At 36.2% G+C, this 20,174-nt stretch overlaps 1 non-coding gene across 1 annotated transcript; it reads left to right on the top strand.

The window, feature by feature from the left end:
* The first annotated feature begins 17,255 nt into the window (after nucleotides 1-17,255).
* Nucleotides 17,256-17,363, top strand: LOC112780968 (small nucleolar RNA R71). Its single transcript, XR_003191771.1, has one exon. It is a non-coding gene; the product is annotated as a small nucleolar RNA R71 (small nucleolar RNA).
* The last annotated feature ends 2,811 nt before the right edge of the window (nucleotides 17,364-20,174 follow it).

Raw genomic sequence — 20,174 nt, 5'->3', positions numbered from 1 at the left:
AAGAAGATATTTTTGAAAAGATATGATTGAAATTAGTTTTGAAAAAGATTTGATTTTTAAAATCACAATTAATGACTTGATTCACAAGAAATCACAAGATATGATTCTAGAACTCAAAGTTTGAATCTTTCTTAACAAGCAAGTAACAAACTTGAAATTTTTGAATCAAAACATTAATTGATGGTGTTATTTTCGAAAATTAGGAGATAAAGATAAGAAAAATATTTTTGAAAAATATTTTTAAAATTTTCGAAAATAACTAAGAAAAAATGAAAAAGATTTGATTTTTGAAAAAGATTTTGAAAAAGATAAGATTTTTAAATTGAAAATTTGATTTGACTCATAAGAAACAACTAGATTTTAAAAATTTTTGAAAAAATCAACTCAAATTTTCGAATTTTATGAGAGAAAAGAGGGAAGGATATTTTTTTTTATTTTTGAATTTTTAATGATGAGAGAGAAAAATTAAAACATCATTTTCATGTTTTTCTCTTCTCTTTTTGGATCAAAACAAGGAATGCATGCAAGAACACTATGAATGTCAAGATGAACACCAAGAATACTTTGAAGATCATGATGAACATCAACAACATATTTTTGAAAAATTTTTAATGCAAAGAAAACATGCAAGACACCAAACTTAGAAATCTTTCATGTTTAGACTCTATGGATGCAAGAATGCACATGTAAAACAAGAAAAGATGCAAAACAAGAAAATATCAAGATCAAACAAGAAGACTTACCAAGAACAACTTGAAGATCATGAAGAACACCATGAATGCATGAATTTTTCGAAAAATGCAAAGAATTTTTAAAAAAAATGCAATTGACACCAAACTTGAAATTTGACTCAAGACTCAAACAAGAAACACAAAATAAATTTTTATTTTTATGATTTTCTAATTTTTTTGTATTTTCTTTTAATTTTTTCGAAAATCATTTTGAAAAAGAAAAATAAGGATTCCAAAATTTTTAATATGAATTCCAGGAATCTTATGCTCTTTAGTCTAAAGCTCCAATCAAAGGGTCAGGCATAGCTTAATAGCCAGCCAAGCTTTAGTATGTAACTCAGACATGACACGCCTGACATTCCCTATCCAGAAGAATTAGACATGGCTTTACAGCCAGCCAGGCTTCAACATGCTTCATGAAACACTAGAATTCATTCTTAAAAATTCTGAAGAAAACTATATTTTTGAAAGATTTTTGAAAAATTTTTGAAAAATTTTTGAAAACTTTTTGAAAATAAAATAAGAAGAAAATTACCCAATCTAAGCAACATGATGAACCGTCAGTTGTCCAAACTCGAACAATTCCCGGCAACGGCGCCAAAAACTTGGTGCACGAAATTGTGATCTCAGGAAACGGCGCCAGAAACTCTATATGCACGTCTTAATAAATCGTTTTTCATTCACAACTTCGATACAACTAACCAGCAAGTGCACTGGGTCGTCCAAGTAATAAACCTTACGTGAGTAAGGGTCGATCCCACGGAGATTGTCGGCTTGAAGCAAGCTATGGTCACCTTGTAAATCTCAGTCAGGCAGATATAAAATAGTTATGGAGTTTTCGAATATAATTAATAAATAGATAGAAAATAAGGATAGAAATACTTATGTAATTCATTGGTTAGAATTTTAGATAAGCGTATAGAGATGCATTCGTTCCTCTGAACCTCTGCTTTCCTGCTGTCTTCATCCAATCAATCTTACTCCTTTCCATGGCTGGCTTTATGTAAGGACATCACTGTTGTCAATGGCTACTTTTAATCCTCTCTGGAAAATGGTCCGATGCGCTGTCACTGCATGGCTAATCGTCTGGAGGCATCACCCTTGCCAATGGCTGCATCCTATCCTCTTGTGAAAATGGTCCAAATGCTCTGTCACAGCACGGCTAATCATCTGAGGTTCTCGATCATACTGGAATAGGATTCACCCTCCTTTTGCGTCTATCACTACGCCCAGCACTCGCGAGTTTGAAGTTCGTCACAGTCATTCAATCCCAGAGTCCTACTTGGAATACCACAGACAAGGTTTAGACTTTCCGGACTCTCATGAATGCCGCCATCAATCTAGCTTATACCACGAAGATTCTGATTAAGAGATCCAAGAGATAATCATTCAATCGAAGGTAGAACGGAAGTGGTTGTCAGGCACGCGTTCGTGGGGGAATGATGATGATTGTCACGTTCATCACATTCATGTTGAAGTACGAATGAATATCTTAGAAGAGGAATAATTTGAGTTGAATAGAAAAATAGTAGTACTTTGCATTAATCTTTGAGGAACAGTAGAGCTCCACACCTTAATCTATGGAATGTAGAAACTCTACCGTTGAAAATACATAAGTGAAAAGTCCAGGCATGGCCGAATGGCCAGCCCCCATGATCTAAGGACTAGGTGTCCAAAGATGATCAAAAGATGTCTAATACAATAGTAAAAGGTCCTATTTATACTAAACTAGTTACTAGGGTTTACAGAAGTAAGTAATTGATGCATAAATCCACTTCCGGGGCCCACTTGGTGTGTGCTTGGGCTGAGCTTGAGTGTTACACGTGTAGAGGTCAATCTTGGAGTTGAAGGCCAGTTTGTAACGTATTTATGGCGTTCAACTCTGGCTTGTGACGTGTTTCTGGCGTTTAACTCCAGACAGCAGCGTAGAACTGGCGTTCAACGCCCTTTTACGTTGTCTAAACTCGGCCAAAGTATAGACTATTATATATTGCTGGAAAGCCCTGGATGTCTACTTTCCAACGCAATTGGAAGCCCGCCATTTTGAGTTTTGTAGCTCCAGAAAATCCACTTTGAGTGCAGGGAGGTCAGAATCCAACAGCATCAGTAGTCCTTCTTCAACCTCTGAATCTGATTTTTGCTCAAGTCCCTCAATTTTAGCCAGAAAATACTTGAAATCACAAAAAAATACACAAACTCATAGTGAAGTCCAGAAATGTGAATTTAACATAAAAACTAATGAAAACATCCCTAAAAGTAACTAGATTCTACTAAAAACATACTAAAAACAATGCCAAAAAGCGTATAAATTATTCGCTCATCAGTACCTTTATTTTATTTTATGTTTTATTTTTCTTTTAATTATCAAAACTCATAACCATTTGAATCCGCCTGACTGAGATTTACAAGGTGACCATAGCTTGCTTCAAGCCGACAATCTCCGTGGGATCGACCCTTACTCACGTAAGGTATTACTTGGACGACCCAGTGCACTTACTGATTAGTTGTGCGGAGTTGTAAAAAGTGTGAATCACAATTTCGTGTACCAATTGGGTTTGGATTTGAATTTGGTTCGGAACTTCTGATTTCTATGATTTGGTTTTAAATGGGTTTAGAAACTTCCTTTGTATCAATTAAACTAAGAAAACAATGATTTTTTTAAGAGTCTTTACGGAATATAAGAAAATGAGGCCGGTTGTTCTCCCCTAAAGTCTTGAGACCTTGCTGTATATTTCAATTAATAACTTTTGATTTTGAAGCAATTGAGCAAATGATTTGAAAATGAGTGATTTTGAGTCTTTCAAGAAGAAATTTGAATTTGGCTTGGTTATGAAGTTGTTTGAAAGTTTTAAAAAGAAAATTTACTTAAGGAAAGTGATTCTCGGCAAGATGTGAACTGAATACATTTCTGATTTGAAAGTGGGCCAAGAATGATTTTTGAAATAAGATTTTGAGTCTGATTGCCTGTGGGTGTTACATAGAATATGATGAGGCTAGCAAGGATGGTGGTATAGTCCCGCTTGCTCAGTGCATAAACCGTTATGCAGGGATGGTGGTTTTGTCCCGTCTGCAGTGTGGATGGTGGTTTTGTCCCGCTCACATATTGATAAATTATTTGGCAATGATGGTGGTTTAAATCTCGCTTGCATGTTCCGGGCAAGGATGGTGGTTTAGTCCCGCTTGCTTGTGGAACCTACGGATAAGGATGGTGGCTTAATCCTGCTTATCCGAGTCGGGTCTGGCAACATAACCAACGCATGAGCTCATGGCCAGTAGGACAGACATACATCATATGCATTTATATGACATTGTTTGGGTATGCATATTGTAATTGGTTTGCCTATGTGAATAGTTATGTTTAATTGCTAATTGCTCTACTTGATATAACTACTTGATTGTGTTTGAATCTTCTTACTTATGTTTGTGACTGAAAATTGGTTGGATTGTGATGAATTGGTTGTTGATTGAGTTGCTTGGGCCTAAGGCCGTGGTTGGTTATGAGATGGGCTGAAGGCTGTGTTTGGTTTGTGCTTTTGGTTTAGAAAAGTATGAAAAACTAAACTGGTTCAGCATAGACTTAATGAACATATGCTTGGAACAGTTTGGTCATTCATACTGTCTAGGAAAAATTTTTTAAAAAGGACTTTTGGATTTCTGAGAAATTAACAGCTTTCCCTTAGAGAAAGGATTTCGGATTTGAATATTAAATCTTTGGTTTTGAAAAGAAGCATAAGGCAGTTATTAATCACTGTACTTTAAAAACGATTTTATTCTCGTATTTTATTATAGCAATTCTGTAACCCTATAGTGAGAACCCTTTCGAGGACGATGTTCTCACTTCCCTCCAGGTTTTTCCCTTTTTAGAATATGGGCGACGGAGCTTCAGAAGAGTTATATTCGTTTTCTGTCTATTCGATATTATTTTGTATTATCTTAGTTTTTATTTTTCCCTCGCCTTTATTTCTAGCAATTTTTGCAAGAGGGATAGAAATTTTGATATGTGAAGTTTGTATATTGGTATGATGTATATATATAAATGTATCCTTTGTACATATTGATATTTGTATGGATGTATATTATCTTATAAAAAGTCTTTTGGGTGGTAATACGACTTAAGTTTTAAACAGGCTCATATTTTAGTATTAAATGTTATAAGAGTGGTCGTAATACCCGAGCTATCAGAGTGGCGCAGCCGGAAACGTGACATTTTGATAGTTAGGGTGTTACATGTAATACTCCTTATTTTTGAAAAATTTAATCATGAATAAGTTATGTTTTATTTTATAAAATTGTGCTTTTTATTATAGAAATTATTTTTATCGAAGGTATTTAAATTAACTTTTATGATAATGAGTTTACATTTATTAAGAATCTTATTCTATTTAATTAGATATTTTACTTAATTGAAATTAATAATTGAACATTTTCTTATTTAAAATTCAAAGTTTTAGTAGTTGAAAAATAATGATTTTATATTTAATTTAAATATTGAGATTTTGAATTTAATTATATGAATAACAGAAAATCAATTATATTAGTTCTGATTTTAAATTAGAATATTTATTTAAAAATTAATTAGTAAGTTGATAAACAAATAATATTTTTAAAATAATTTTATTAGGTTAAATTTGATTTTAAAATTATTATTCTGCCCTTGTCTCTTTTACCAAATCCTAAAATCTCTAATTTTTACATTAACCCTAATCCTAATTTTAAAGAGAGAGAGAGAGAGAGAGAGAGAGAGAGAGAGAGAGAGAGAGTTGTTGTCCCTACTACGGGGAGTCATCAGAACTATTAAAGAGAGGTGTTCTATTTCTTTGTTTTTCTCTAATTATAGTAAGTATCCTTGTTCCAAAATCTTCGCCGATAGTATTCTGCTATTAGTTTATTAAAAGTTTTGAGGTGTTGATGTCATAGGGTTGAGTTACTATAATTGTATACAGTAATTGTTGTTGTCCCTACTACGGGGAATCATCGGAACTATTAGTACTGTCGCTGTGTTGTTGCTTGGAAACCATGAGATTGCTATCGTGGCTATGAATTAAAAATAAAAAGGGGTTCATCTTGTTTAGTTTTCGAGTTTCATTAATTGAGATAGAGATTATTTGTTTTACAAATTTAAAATATTTCAAAAATTTAAAAAATGTACACTTGAGATGATGAGCATTGACTAGGTGTATTTACTTATATTAAATTTGAGGAATTTCTTTCTTTTACAGAAAATTATGTGGTTTGGTTCTCACCCCTTATTTTTTAGAAAAAAGACAAATATCTAAAATTGTCAAATAAGTATAACTACACCTACGGTCTTTGCTATAAATATACCTATTGATTTGACTAAGCAAATACCTAAGAATGCCAAACAAGTATTGCAATGTCCACACTGGAAAGAGGTTATGGATTTTAAATTTAAAGTCCTGCAATAGTGCAACATGTGGTCCTTGGTCACTCCACCGCAAATGCAACAACAATAGGTTACATATGGATTCTTGCAATAAAAAAGATTAGTAAAAGAGAAATTATGAGATGCAGAGCATGAGAGCAAGATTGGTTGGCAAAGGGTTCCATGAACCAAAAGGAGTGGACTACGACTAGATTTACAGTCCCATGACTAATCCCTATAAAGTTCGAATTGTTCTCACTATTGTTCTAATGCATGGTTGGTCATGTGGCAGTTTGGCTTCAACAGTACCTTTCTAAATTATATACTTGAGAAGAAGTTTTCATAGAACAACCAGAAGGATACAACCAGTCTGATTCCAACTTTGTTTGCAAACTAAACAAAATGTAATAACCCAATTTTTCATAAAATGATTTTTAGAATTTCTGTGAATGAAAATTGTAAAATTCGTGTATCACATTTTGCTTCGCCTTGAAGTACGGGACTTTAATCTAAAATTAAAAATGATCAAATTATATTTGTTTTGTCGATTTTCTTGCAAATCAAAGGTGGTTCAATATTTAATGGTTTGAGAACGAAACCTACTTCTCTTTGTGAGTACCATTTTTAATTTGCATCAAAATTCATGCCTTTGACAATGACGGAAAAGAAGGAACCAAGATTTGTAGAAATTCAAAGTGAACAATAAAATTTAAATGTCTTGAATATAAGGGAAATCAAATTAAATAAAGAAAAAATATTTGGAAAAATAAAGGACAAATTAAAAGGTAAAGACTGGAAAGGATAAAAGTTACTGAATTTAAAAGGATTGAAATGACATTGCAAAGAAAATAAATTACATGAAAAGAAAGTTGCAGAGAATTTAAATGAAAAGTAAAGACATGGAAGGAACCCTTCAAAGAAAAAGACTTTTGACTGACTCAGAAAGTCGCTGGATGTGAGTGAGTGTGAGTGTTTTTTCTGAAAAGATTCCAACCCTTGTTCCTTTGAGTCTTCTCCTATTTATAAGACTCTTCTCCTATTTATAAGACTCTTCAACCAATCCAATTGAAATGTAATTTCCACGTACATTAATCCATGGGTAACCGTTCCCACTCTTTGAATGCTGTCTATAACTACCACCAACTATCTTCACCTATTAACTTCCTTCGATTGCTTCACTCTCTTTGGATGAGTCCTAGTCGATCAACATTCTCTCCTTCATCGATTGACCATCCTGGATGACTCCACCTCGAAGTTCACAACTTTGTTATTTTTTCGACTAACAAATTGCAGACCTCTTCTTCGATACAGTTGACCACAGTCGAGTCTGCCACTTCGACTTCGGTATGTATCAATCGATTAATAAAGAGTACATAATAGAGTACGTAATTGGCTCCAATTCAAAGTTAATTGTAACATGTATTTGAAGGTTGATCGAAATATTATTTTGACACTTGACAATGATCGAAGTCTAAACTTATCGAATATTGACTTATGAAAAAATTCAATAATATCTTTATCGAAAATATTTTTTTGATATAACAATATTATTATTTAATTCATATAAGATAAAAGTTTCTTTTCTTTAGATCATATAATGATCGAGTCTAAGTTCAATCGGTAAAAATTTTTTATCAGTATTTTTTCATGGGGGACTTTAATGAGATTGTACATATGGAAGAAAGACGGGGCACTGATAGCTTACCCTTGTCAGCTGAAGACTTTAAGAATTGGATACAGGATATGGGGGTGGTGGACTTGCCAATTACTGATCGCAATTTTATATGGTTCAGAGGACGATCTTACAGTCGTATTGATAGGGTCCTGGTTAGCCTGGAATGGCTAGAAAAGTTCCCAGAGACTCGGTTACATAGTGGTCCTAGGGACTTGTCTGACCATTGTCCAATTATAGCGGAAGATAAGAGGCAGAGAGATGGGCCAAGGCCATTCAGAAGCCTTGATTCGTGGTTTACACATGAGGATTTTTTGAGAATGGTTAAGGAGGAATGGAGAGGCCTAGGTGAGGCACAATTTACCGATAAATTGAAGGCTATGACAGGTCCTCTGGGAAGATAGCATAAAGATAAATTTGACGACATGGACAGAAAAATCATAAAATTTGAGGAAGAGATCAAGAAGATTGATGACGTGGTGGATGATGGTGTTTATAATGGAACAGTGGAGGCAAGAAGAAAGGCACTTGTGACTTGCTGTGAGAAATGGTATGTAAGGAAGGAGCTACATTGGAAGCAGATGTCGCGTTCTAGACATGTGAAGGACATTGATAAGAACACGAGATACTTCCACAACTTAACCTCTGCGAGAAGGAGAAACAACAGGATTGATGTACTACTCATTAATGGTAGGTTGATAAGGAACCAAGCAAGGATTAACATTGAGATTAGAGACTTTACAAGAAGTTGTATCATCAAGAAGAGTCTCATGTGGTGGGTTTAGGGACGGTTTGGTGGAAATGATTGGTGAGGAGGATGCTTTGGCATTGGAGGTGCAACCGACTCCAGAGGAGGTTAAAGAAGCAGTGTGGGATTGCTAATCTTCCAAAGCTCCTGGAAGTGATGGGTACAACATGAACTTTATAAAGAGGTGCTGGGCTGTAATTGGCACTGAATTTACAGCAGCGGTGTTGGATTTCTTCCTGTTTTCTAAGCTACCGGTGGATGCAAATCTCACTTGGGTGGCGTTGGCCCCTAAGTTTACTGGGACAAAGGAAATCAAAGATCTGAGACCGATCAGTATGGTAGGTTGTGTCTATAAAGTCATTTTGAAAATACTGGTTAGGAAGATGCGAGCAATCATGCCACGACTAGTAGGTGAGACTCAAAGTGCCTTTGTCAAGGGACGAAAGATTCATGATGGGCTCTTATCGCATGCGAAACTGTTCAATGGATTAAAATGAGGAAGAAGGAAGCGGTGATAATGAAGCTGGATTTCCAGAAAGCATATGATAGAGTAAAGTGGAGTTTTGTCGACCTTGTGTTGCAAAAGATGGGCTTTGGACGGAGATGGAAGAGTTGGGTTATGGAGTGTGTAAGTACAAGTTCAATGTCAGTGCTGATAAACGGTTCACCATATAAGCCTTTTAAGATGGAAAGGGGTTTGCGACAGGGTGATCCACTATCTCCATTTCTGTTTGTGCTTGTCATTGACGTGCTACATAGGATGCTTGGGGATGCAGTGAGAAATGGGCGTATCTCGCCACTACTGGTGGGTAGAGATCAGGTCGAGCTGTCACATCTTCAGTTTGCAGACGATACTATCCTGTTCTGTCCCCCTGAGGAAGAGACCATTAAGAATTACAGGAGGATCCTTCGTTGTTTTAAGATCATGTTAGGATTGAGTATTAGTTTTGATAAGTCTAGCTTGATTCCTATTAACTGTGATGATCAGTGGGTGCAGCATATGTCTAGAGTGCTGGGGTGTAAGATTGCTTCTCTGCCGGTGAAATACTTGGGGATCCTGTTAGGAGCGAACCCGAGGTTGGTCAAGACTTGGAAGCCCATTATAGAAAAAGTGGAGGAGAAGCTGAGCATCTGGAAAGCCAAAATCCTCAATAGAGCTGGTAAACTGGTGCTTATTAAATCTGTTTTGAACAGCCTCCTTGTCTATTATTTGAACTTTTATAAAATGCCAAAGGCTGTTGCAGAGAAACTGATCACCCTACAAAGGAGGTTTTTGTGGAGTAAGGAGGATGGAAGGAATGGTATGGCAATGGTCAGGTGGGAGGTGGTGCAGGCTCCCAAAAAACTTGGCAGTTTAGGGGTTGGGGATGCTATGGTGTGTAATACAGCCCTTCTCTTTAAGTGGTGGTGGCGGTTTTCGAAGGAAGATTGCCCTTTATGGAAGAAGGTGGTGTGTTCTTGCAACAATCTAAATCCCAATGTAATGCTGTCATCCCAGGGGTTACCTACTCGGGGGGAGGGGGCATGGAGGGATATCTGCCAAATACAATTCAAGGATCAACAAGTAAGACAGAAGATGATTAATGGGTTGGCTATGGAGATTGGTGATGGGAGAGGAACTCGGTTCTGGGAGGATGTATGGTTGCGTGGAGGGTCCCTGAAAGACTTATTTCCGAGGCTTTTCTCAGTTTCAAACCAAACAGGATCTGTTATAGGGGATTGTGGGTTTTGGGACGGGTTAGAGTGGAGATGGAATTTCCATTGGAGGCGAGAGCTTTTCCAATGGGAATTGGAACTACTGAACCAGTTGCATGAAATTTTAAGACTGGTTAGACTTGCACATGACAGAGAGGATAGAGTTGTATAGAAATTTGATAAACTAGGTGTATTTTCTACTAACTCCTTTGTGCAGGAACTGCAGGTGGAAATGCTTCCAGAAGATATAGCAAGTTACAACTTTACTAAGACAGTTTGGGAAGGTCTAGTTCCGCCAAGAGTTGAATTGTTTGTTTGGTTTGTTTTGATTGGAAGGGTCAATACGAAGGAGAAGCTGTGTCGTTTGGGAGTGATTACTCAGGAAGATGTGACATTTGTGTTATGTAATCAAGGTGTTGAATATGGTCACCACTTGTTCCTTGGGTGTCAGTTCTCTTGGCAGGTTTGGTGTGCTTAGCTGTCCTTTGTTGGAAGACAATGGTCGTGTCCAGAGACGCTAAAGGAACATTTTCAAAGCTAGACTGAGCTTCCAACTAGTAAACAGGAGCGCAAGAGGTGGATGGTATGTTTCTGTGCGATTATATGGAATATTTGGCTAGAAAGGAATAGAAGAATCTTTCAGAATAAAGGAAGAGGGGTTGAAGAGATTATACAACAGTCTTTCATGAACTACAAGGAGTGGCTAGGTGTGGATCCCTTTTGTTGTTGATGGCATTGCCGAAGGTGACACGAGGTATCTATTGGTGCTACATGAGTTTGCTTTAGTCTGTTGACCGTACTTAGTCTGTTATTGTCTTGTACTCCACTTGTTGTGTTGAGCTTTTACTTTCAAAAAAAAAATTTGGAGCTGAGATAATTTATAATACCAATGTCATTACATAAATAAAATGACTATTTGATCTGATAAAATAAAAATATGTGATCAAATAATTACTAACTATAGTAATTAATTATCCTTAAATATTCATCTCTAACTACATGATCATCCTTATATCTCTCCATCATTAAATCTTGTCCATTCCTCCTTCTATATGGCCAAAACTTTCTGAAGAATAAGTTTGGCCATCATCATCATCTTTTATTTTTTATGGATTTCCATCATCATAAGTCACAACACTTAGAAACTTAGTAAGTGAGAAAGAGCACAAGAGAGTTTATAAAAATTTGCTTCCAATATCTATTAGATATTTAGATTAAGAGTTCTTCATCCTCATGTCAATTTCACTAAAGAAATCATGTTTAAAAGAATCAAAAAGTAAGAAAACACCTCCGTTAAACTCAAAAGGAACCTCAAGAAAACCATATGACAAATATCAATATTCAAGAAAAGGAATGGTGTTAAATTCCTTCTAGGAAGTGAACTAACAAAAGTAAGGGTTAGCTTAATAAAATTGGCCTCATATATGTCATAAGCCCTATTGGTGTCATTGATAATGATTTAGTAAATTGATTGCTTGAATGTGTTTCTGATGATGTTTTAATGATGAATGAGTATTTGGAATGAATTATGAGTGTTTGGAGTGATTTATTATTGAATTAGAATGATGGTGATGGCTAAATTGCTTAGAGACCTGGTATGCGAAATTGTTACTCTGAGGTTGTAAAATTTGTTGTTCGTTCTCTCCCTGGCATGGCGCCAATAACTGGTGCACAATACCATGGTCCAAACATAACTTCACAACTTCGCACAACTAACCAGCAAGTGCACTGGGTCGTCCAAGTAATAAAACCTTACATGAGTAAGGGTCGATACCATGGAGATTGTCGGTATAAAGCAAGCTATGGTCATCTTGTATACCTCAGTCAGGCGGATATCAAATGGTTATGGAGTTTTCGAGTAATAATAATAAATAAATAGAAAATAAAGATAGAAATACTTATGTATATCATTGGTGAGAATTTCAGATAAGCGTATAGAGATGCTTTCGTTCCTCTGACTCTCTGCTTTCCCGCTGTCTTCATCCAATCAGTCTTACCCCTTTCCATGGCAAGCTTTCTATAAGGGCATCACCGTTGTCAATGGCTACATCCCATCCTCTTGGGAAAAAGGTCCAAATGCTCTGTCACGGCACGGCTAATCATCTGAGGTTCTCGATCATACTAGAGTAGGATTCACCCTCTTTTTGCGTTTGTCACTACGCCCAGCACTCGCGAGTTTGAAGTTCGTCACAGCCATCCCTTCCCAGATCCTACTCGGAATACCACAGACAAGGTTTAGACTTTCCGAATCTCAGGAATGGCCATCCATGGGTTCTAACTTATACCACGAAGACACTAATAACTCGGACTCGGTCCCCTGTATTAGATATCCAAGAGATACCCATTCAATCTAAGGTAGAACGGAAGTGGTTGTCAGGCACGCGTTCATGGGGGAATGATGATGACTGTCACGATCATCACATTCATAGTGAAGTGCGAATGAATATCTTAGAAGCGGAATAAGTTGCATTGAATAGAAAACAGTAGTACTTTGCATTAATTCATGAGGAACAGCAGAGCTCCACACCTTAATCTATGGAGTGTAGAAACTCTACCGTTGAAAATACATAAGTGAAAGGTTCAGGCATGGCCGAGAGGCCAGCCCCAAAACGTGATCACAGGATCAAAAATACAATCCAGGATGTCTAATACAATAGTAAAAAGTCCTATTTATACTAAACTAGCTACTAGGGTTTACAGAAGTAAGTAATTGATGCATAAATCCACTTCCGGGGCCTACTTGGTGTGTGCTTGGGCTGAGCTTTAGCTTTCCACATGCAGAGGCTTCTTTTGGAGTTGAACGCCAAGTTGTAATGTGTTTTTGGCGTTCAACTCTAGTTCGTGACGTGTTTCTGGCGTTTAACTCCAGACTGCAGCGTAGAACTGGCGTTCAACGCCCTTTTGCATCATCTAAACTCGGCCAAAGTATGGATTATTATATATTGCTGGAAAGCCCTGGATGTCTACTTTCCAACGCAATTGGAAACGCGCCATTTTGAGTTCTTTAGCTCCATAAAATCTACTTTGAGTGCAGGGAGGTCAGAATCCAACAGCATCAGCAGTCCTTCTTCAACCTCTGAATCTGATTTTTGCTCAAGTCCCTCAATTTCAGCCAGAAAATATCTGAAATCACAGAAAAATATACAAACTCGTAGTAAAGTCCAGAAATGTGAATTTAACATAAAAACTAATGAAAACATCCCTAAAAGTAACTACATCCTATTAAAAATATACTAAAAATAATGCCAAAAAGCGTATAAATTATCCGCTCATCACAACACCAAACTTAAATTGTTGCTTGTCCCCAAGCAACTAAAAATCAAATAGGATAAAAAGAAGAGAATATACTATAAATTCCAAACTATCAATGAAACATAGCTCCAATCAGATGAGCGGGACTTGTAGCTTTTTGCCTCTTGAATAGTTTTGGCATCTCACTTTATCCATTGAAGTCCAGAATGATTGGCATCTATAGGAACTCAGAGTTCAGATAGTGTTATTGATTCTCCTAGTTCAGTATGTTGATTCTTGAACACAGCTACTTTATGAGTCTTGGTCGTGACCCTAAGCACTTTGTTTTCCAGTATTACTATCGGATACACAAATGCCACAGACACATAACTGGGTGAACCTTTTCAGATTGTGACTCAGCTTTGCTAAAGTCCCCAATTAGACGTGTCTAGGGTTCTTAAGCACACTCTTTTTTTGCTTTGGACCTTGACTTTAACCGCTCAGTCTCAAGTTTTCACTTGACACCTTCACGCCACAAGCACATGGTTAGGGACAGCTTGTTTTAGCCGCTTAGGCCAAGATTTTATTCCTTTAGGCCCTCCTATCTACTGATGCTCAAAGCCTTGGGATCCTTTTTATTATCCTTGCCTTTTGGTTTTAAGGGCTATTGGCTTTTTGCTCTTGCCTTTTGGTTTTAAGAGCTTTTGCCTTTTTCTGCTTGCTTTTTCTTTTTCTTTATTTTTTTTCGCCATTTTTTTTTCTGCAAGCTTTTGTATTCACTGCTTTTTCTTGCTTCAAGAATCATTTTTATGATTTTTCAGATTATCAAATAACATGTCTCCTGTTCATCATTCTTTTAAGAGCCAACATATTTAACATTCTAAAACACCAACTTCAAAAGACATATGCACTGTTCAAGCATTCATTCAGAAAACAAAAAGTATTGTCTCCACATCAAAATAATTAAACTAAGTTCAAGGATAAATTTGAAACTCATGTACTTCTTGTTCTTTTGAATTAAAAACATTTTTCATTTAAGAGAGGTGATGGATTCATATTCACTACTTTAAGGCATAGACACTTAGACACTAATGATCATGTAATAAAGACACAAACATAGATAAACATTTAACATAAGAAAATGAAAAACAGAAAATTTAAGAACAAGGAATGAGTCCACCTTAGTGATGGTGGCATTTTCTCCTTGAGGAACCAATGATGTCCTTGAGCTCTTCTATGTCTCTTCCTTGTCTCTGTTGCTTGATCCCTAGTGATTTTGGTGCTCCTATCCTTAGTTGCTCCCAATTAATTGTGTGGGGGAAAATGTATCCCCTGAGGTATCTCAGGGATCTCTTGATTTGCAGTCAAATATTCTACCACTGAGCTATAGATCCTTTACATGAATCTCTCCATCTCCCATTACTTTGAGGTGGAAGCTTTTGTCTTCCCTTTTCTCTTCTCTCCTTTTTTTTTTTTTGAGGTTTCTCTGGCCTTAGGTGCCATCAATAGTTATGGAAAAGCAAAATAAGCAATGCTTTTACCACACCAAACTTAGAATGTTGCTCGCCCTCGAGCAGGAGAAGAAAGAATAGATGAAGAAGAAGATGTGGAAGAAACTAGGATTATGAGGAGGGAAGGTGGAGATCCTGTGAGGTTCACAGATCTTGAGGTGTCAAGGATTTACATCCCTGCACCAATTAGGCATGTAAAATGCCTTTGCATGCAATTCTGGCATTTGAACGCCGAACTGATGCTTGTTCTGGGCGTTCAACGCCCAGATGCAGCATATTTCTGGCGTTGAACGCCAGCTTCATGCTTGTTTCTGGCGTTCAGCGGCAGCTCCATGCTCTGTTCTGGCGTTGAACGCCAGCCAGATGCTCCTTACTGGCGTTTGAACGCCAGTGAACTCCTCCTCCAGGGTGTGCTGTTTTTAATGCTGTTTTTGATTTTTTTCAATTTTTTTCAGTTGTTTTTGTGGCTCCACAAGATCATGAACCTATGAAGACATATAACTAATAAAAATATAATTAAATAAAAATTGGGTTGCCTCCCAACAAGCGCTTCTTTAATGTCAATAGCTTGACAATGGGCTCTCATGGAGCCTCACAGATGTTCAGAGCATTGTTGAGACTCCCCAACACCAAACTTAGAGTTTGGATATGGGAGTTCAACACCAAACTTAGAGTTTGGTTGTGGCCTCCCAACACCAAACTTAGAGTTTGACTGTGGGGGCTCTGGTTGACTCTGTTTTGAGAGAAGCTTACTGTGCCTCTTTTCCATGTTTACAGAAGGATGTCCTTGAGTTTTAAACTCAAGGGAGTCCTCATTCAATTGAAGGACTAGTTCACCTCTGTTAACATCAATCACAGCTCTTGCTGTGGCTAGGAAGGGTCTTCCAAGGATGATGGATTCATCCTCATCCTTCTCAGTATCTAGGATTATGAAATCAGCAGGGATGTAAAGGCCTTCAACCTTTACTAATATGTCCTCTACTTGTCCATAAGCCTATTTTTTGGAATTGTCTGCCATCTCTAATGAGATTTTAGCAGCTTGTACCTCAAAGATTCCCAGTTTCTCCATTACAGAGAGTGGCATGAGGTTTATTCCCGACCCCAGATCACATAGAGCCTTCTCAAAGGTCATGGTGCCTATGGTACAAGGTATCAGGAACTTTTCAGGATCCTGTTTCTTCTGAGGCAATCTCAGTTGATCTAATGCATTCAGTTCATTGGTGAATAGGAGAGGTTCATCTCCCCAAGTCTCACTACCAAATAAATTGGCATTCAGCTTCATGATTGCACCAAGGAACTTGGCAACTTGCTCTTCAGTAACATCCTCATTCTCTTCAGAAGAAGAATACTCATCAGAGCTCATGAAGGGCGTAAGGAGGTTCAATAGAATCTCTATGGTCTCTAGATGAGTCTCAGATTCCTTTGGTTACTCAGAGGGAAATTCCTTTTTGATCACTGGACGTCCCAAGAGGTCTTCCTCTTTGGGATTCACGTCCTCCCCTTCCTCCTTGGATTCGGCCATGATGGTTATATTAATGGCCTTGCACTCTCCTTTTGGATTTTCTTCTGTATTGCTTGGGAGAGTACTAGGAGGGATTTCAGTGATCCTTTTACTCAGCTGGCCCACTTGTACTTCCAAATTTCTAATGGAGGACCTTGTTTCATTCATGAAACTCACAGCGGCCTTAGATAGATCAGAGACTAAGTTTGCTAAATTAGAGGTATTTTGTTCAGAGTTCTCTGTCTGTTGCTGAGTGGATGATGGAAAAGGTTTACTATTGTTAAACCTATTTCTTCCACCATTATTAAAACCTTGTTGAGGCTTTTGTTGATCCTTCCATGAGAGATTTGGGTGATTTCTCCATGAGGGATTATAGGTGTTTCCATATGGTTCACCTATATAATTTACCTCTGCTATTGCAGGGTTCTCAGGATCATAAGCTTCTTCTTCAGAAGATGCTTCTTGAGTACTGTTGGATGCAGCTTGCATTCCATTCAGACTCTGAGAAATCATATTGACTTGCTGAGTCAATATTTTGTTCTGAGCCAATATGGCATTCAGAGTATCAATTTCAAGAACTCCCTTCCTTTGAGGCATCCCATTACTCACAGGATTCCTCTCAGAAGTGTACATGAACTGGTTATTAGCAACCATGTCAATGAGTTCTTGAGCTTAGGCAGGCGTTTTCTTTAGGTGAATGGATCCACCTGCAGAAGTATCCAACGATATCTTAGCTAATTCAGACAGACCATCATAGAAAATATCCAGGATGGTCCATTCTGAAAGCATGTCAGAAGGACACTTTTTGGTCAGTTGCTTATATCTCTCCCAAGCTTCATAGAGGGATTCACCTTCTTTCTGTCTGAAGGTTTGAACATCCACTCTAAGCTTACTGAGCTTTTGAGGAGGAAAGAACTTGGCTAAGAAAGCCGTGACCAGCTTATCCCAAGAGTTCAGGCTATCTTTGGGTTGAGAGTCCAACCACACTCTAGCTCTGTCTCTTACAGCAAAAGGGAAAAGCATGAGCCTGTAGACTTCAGGATCTACTCCATTAGTCTTAACAGTATCACAGATCTGCAAGAATTCAGTTAAGAACTGAAAAGGATCTTCAGATGGAAGTCCATGAAACTTGCAATTTTGTTGCATTAGAGAAACTAATTGAGGTTTAAGCTCAAAGTTGTTTGCTCCAATGGTGGGAATTGAGATGCTTCTTCCATGTAAATTGGAATTAGGTGCAGTAAAGTCACCAAGCATCCTCCTTGCATTATTATTATTTTCGGCTGCCATCTCTTCTTCCTTTTCAAAAATTTTTGTAAGGTTATCTCTGGATTGTTGTATTTTAGCTTCTCTTAGTTTCCTCTTCAGAGTCCTTTCAGGTTCTGGATTTGCTTCAACAAGAATATTCTTGTCCTTGCTCCTGCTCATATGAAAAAGAGGGAACAGAAAAATAATAATAATAGGGATCCTTTTTACCCAGGTATAGAGGTTCCCCTGTGTGAGTAGAAGAAGAAAAGAATGTAATGTAAAGAAGGGAAGAAGAGAAAATTCGAACACAGATGGAAGAGGGGGTTCGAATTTGGGTGAGATGAAGTGTTAGTAGATGAATAAATAAATAGAAGGAGATGAGAGAGAAAGAGGATTTTCAAAAATATTTTTGAAAAATGGTTAGTGATTTTCGAAAATTAAAAGAAGAAATAAATTAAAATTTGAAACAATTAGTTAATTAAAAAGAATTTTTGAAAAAGAGGGAGGAATTTTCAAAAATTAGAGAGGGATAGTTAGTTAGGTAGTTTTGAAAGAGATGAGAAACAAACAAAAAGTTAGTTAGTTAGTTGAAACAAATTTGAAAATGAATTTTGAAAAGATAAGAGGATAAGAAGTTAGAAAAGATATTTGAAAATCAAATTTTTGAAAAAGATAAGATTTTTTAAAAAAAAAAAGATATGATAGAAAGATATGATTAGAATTAGTTTTGAAAAAGATTTGATTTTTAAAATCACAATTAATGACTTGATTCACAAGAAATCACAAGATATGATTCTAGAAGTTAAATTTTGAATCTTTCTTAACAGGCAAGTAACAAACTTGAAATTTTTTAATCAAAACATTAATTGTTGATAATATTTTCGAAAATTATGAGATAAAATTAAGAAAAATATTTTTGAAAAATATTTTTTTAAAATTTTCGAAAATAAATAAGAAAGATTTGATTTTTGAAAAAGATAAGATTTTTAAATTGAAAATTTGATTTGACTCATAAAGACAACTAGATTTTAAAAATTTTTGAAAAAGTCAATCCAAATTTTCGAAATTTATGAGTGAAAAAGGGAAAGATATTTTTTTTTTTGAATTTTGAATTTTTAATGATGAAAGAGAAAAACATGAAAAATGATGCAATGCATGAAAATTTTGGATCAAAACAATGAATGCATGCAAGAATGCTATAAATGTCAAGATGAACACCAAGAACACTTTTAAAGATCATGATGAACATCAAGAACATATTTTTGAAAAATTTTCAATGCAAAGAAAACATGCAAGACACCAAACTTAGAAAATTTTCATGTATAGACACTATGAATGCAAGAATGCATATGAAAAACAAGAAAAGACACAAAACAAGAAAATATGAAGATCAAACAAGAAGACTGGCCAAGAATAACTTGAAGATCATGAAGAACACTATGAATGTATGATTTTTTTCGAAAAATGCAAGATGAACATGCAATTGACACCAAACTTAAAAATTGACCCAAGACTCAAACAAGAAACACAAAATATTTTTTATTTTTATGATTTTATAATTTTTTTTGTATTTTTCGAAAATTATTTGTGAAAAAAGAAAAATAAGGATTCCAAAATTTTTAATATGAATTCTAGGAATCTTGCACTCTTAGTCTAAAGCTCCAATCTGAGGGTTAGACATGGCTTAATAGCCAGTCAAGCTTTAGCATGTAAATCAGGTGGATCAGGAATAGCAGCAGGTGGATTAGCAACAACTAGCTTGCTCTTGATAATGTTGGGTTGGAAGCCCCAGTCCAAATGAATTTAGACATGACTTTACAGCCAATCAAGCTTCAACATGCTTCATGAAACACTAGAATTCATTATTAAAAATTCTGAAGAACATAATAAAAATTTTTGAAAAGAATTTTTATTTTTTATTTTTTTAATTTTTTTTTCGAAAATAAAGGAGAAATTTTTGAAAGATTTTTGAAAAATTTTTTTGAAAACTTTTTGAAAATAAAATAAGAAGAAAATTACCCTATCTGAGCAACATGATGAACCATCAGTTGTCCAAACTCGAACAATCCCCGGCAACGGCGCCAAAAACTTGGTATGCGAAATTGTTACTCTGAGGTTGTAAAATTTGTTGTTCGTTCTCTCCCTGGCATGGCGCCAATAACTGGTGCACAATACCATGGTCCAAACATAACTTCATAACTTCGCACAACTAACCAGCAAGTGCACTGGGTCGTCCAAGTAATAAAACCTTACGTGAGTAAGGGTCGATCCCACAGAGATTGTCGGTATGAAGCAAGCTATGGTCATCTTGTATACCTCAGTCAGGCGGATATCAAATGGTTATGGAGTTTTCGAGTAATAATAATAAATAAATAGAAAATAAAGATAGAAATACTTATGTATATCATTGGTGAGAATTTCAGATAAGCATATAGAGATTCTTTCGTTCCTCTGACT

The sequence above is a fragment of the Arachis hypogaea genome, chromosome 19 (genome assembly GCF_003086295.3).
Source record: "Arachis hypogaea cultivar Tifrunner chromosome 19, arahy.Tifrunner.gnm2.J5K5, whole genome shotgun sequence".
Taxonomy (NCBI): Eukaryota; Viridiplantae; Streptophyta; class Magnoliopsida; order Fabales; family Fabaceae; genus Arachis; species Arachis hypogaea.
Note: the sequence above shows the minus strand (reverse complement) of the source record. Positions and strands in the feature narration are given on the sequence as shown.